This window comes from Tenrec ecaudatus, unplaced genomic scaffold (genome assembly GCF_050624435.1).
Source record: "Tenrec ecaudatus isolate mTenEca1 unplaced genomic scaffold, mTenEca1.hap1 Scaffold_236, whole genome shotgun sequence".
Lineage (NCBI taxonomy): Eukaryota > Metazoa > Chordata > Mammalia > Afrosoricida > Tenrecidae > Tenrec > Tenrec ecaudatus.
Window position 1 is genome coordinate 81,694 of NW_027458555.1, and position 2,215 is coordinate 83,908.

General features: G+C 42.5%; 1 pseudogene; it reads left to right on the plus strand.

Annotated features, from left to right (window-relative positions):
- Positions 1 to 804: 804 nt before the first annotated feature.
- LOC142436361 (stathmin pseudogene) lies at positions 805 to 1,739 on the plus strand (annotated as a pseudogene).
- Positions 1,740 to 2,215: the final 476 nt, after the last annotated feature.

Genomic DNA, 2,215 nt, shown 5'->3' on the forward strand with positions numbered 1-2,215 from the left:
AGTGTGATAAAGAGCATTTACAATGGGCAATCCATGAGGAAAGGAAGTTTTTTACTCCTTACTTATTGTTTCATCCTGGATGACTAGGGTGCCTAGAATATTACCTGGCTCCTAATAGATTTTCAATAAATAACATTTACTTTTCAGTGGAAAAGGCAGTCTATCAATATTTTTACATCTAACCCACTGCCCTAATGTATACTCCAACTCATAGCAACCCTGTATAGGATTTTGACAGTCTATCGATCTTTATAGTAGATGGATTTCTCTGTAGATAGCCTCTCTATTTAAAATCTAAAAAAGGTGGACATTCTAGAGTACTTAGCACAGTTTATGAATTTGTTGTTGATAGGTGCCATCAAGTTGGTTCCTACTCAAAGCATCCCTAAGCACAAAAGAACAGAACACTGCCCAGTCCTGCACTGTCCTCACAACTGTTCTTACATTTGATCTCATTGTTGCAGCCATTGTTAATCCATCTCCTGGAGGGCCTTCCTCCTTGTCACTGCCCTCGTGATGGCCTTCTCCAGGGACTGGCCTCTCTGGGCAACATGTCCAAAGTATGTGAATAAAGTATCACCATCCTTGTGTCATATTAGAATGTGTGTATATATGTTTATATATATATATATATATATATATATATACTTTGTATGCAGTCTTTCACTTTTGGGTGAGTTTATTTTCTTTTTTTGAGGATCTTCTTAATAATTATTTGCTTTCAAACAACAATATTTGGATAGACAATATTTTCTAGGGCCTTCTAAGCCAAAATGATTGCATAAAACTACATTTTTGAGAGTGTGGCCAGGCGGCTCGGACCGAGCAGGGCTTTCCTTCCCAGTGGATTGCAGAGCGTACACTGCCAGTCTCTTGTCTTCTGTTCACCATGGCTTCTTCTGATATCCAGGTGAAAGAACTGGAGAAGCGGGCCTCTGGCCAGGTCTTTGAGCTGATACTCAGCCCCCGTTCAAAAGAGGCCGTCCCAGAATTCCCTCTTTCTCCTCCAAAGAAGAAGGACCTTTCCCTGGAGGAAATTCAGAAGAAATTAGAAGCTGCAGAAGAAAGACGCAAGTCCCATGAGGCGGAGGTCCTGAAGCAGCTGGCCGGGAAGCGGGAGCACGAGAAGGAGGTGCTGCAGAAAGCAATCGAGGAGAACAACAACTTCAGCAAGATGGCCGAGGAGAAGCTGACCCACAAAATGGAAGCCAACAAAGAGAACCGAGAAGCACAAATGGTGGCCAAGCTGGAGCGCTTGCGAGAAAAGGACAAGCACGTGGAAGAAGTGCGGAAGAACAAGGAATGCAAAGACCCCGCTGATGAGACTGCAGCCGACTAGCTTGTCCTGAGGACTGACTTTCTCCCCTCCCTCCTCGAGATCCAAAGACCGTGCTGGCCAGTGTCATTTTACTACTATTACTGTTTCCCTCCTGACAAAGACTAGAAGCCAACGTAGGACGTAAATAGGTAGATCCAGACCATGTGATGTTGTTTTAGGGGCTAAAGGAGAGAAACAAAAAGTGTTTGACTCTTTTTTTCTAAAGTGTTGGAGTGTTTCTAACGTAGCTATTTTTCTTGTTGCCTCTTTTCTACTTCGGTGCACTCAGTGCGCTGGGTGAATGGCTAGCACTGTATTGGCCCCGTGGAAACATGTTTGTGAAAGAGTATGTAGTGGCTTCTCAAAACTGTTAGATGCTGAATATCTGTTTGCTTTTAAATCCCAGTTCTGTCCCGATTTTACCAGATGCTACTGTACTTGAATGGTTAATAAAACTGCAAAGTGCTGCTGGTGGCAGTGAAAAAAAAACTACATTTGTGATTATTTATTATAAGAAGGTTCAAGATAAATCTGAGGGTATAGAGACAATTTGGGACTCCACATGAGAATTTTTTTCTACATGAAATATTTATAGCTTTGACAACAAATGGCACTAGTTGGTACCCTGAAACAGGAGTCCTCAAACTTTTTAAACAGGGGGCCAGTTCACTGTCCCTCAGACCCATTGGAGGGCCGGACCATAGTTTAAAAAAAAAAAAAGAACAAATTCCCATGCACACTGCACATATCTTATTTTGAAGTCAAAAACAAATGGGGTAAAAACACCTGGCGGGCCAGATAAATGTCCTCGGTGGGCCACATGTGGCCTGCGGGCTGTAGTTTGAGGACACCTGCCTGAACTAACTAGTTGTAAAGTGATATCTCATCAATTACTAT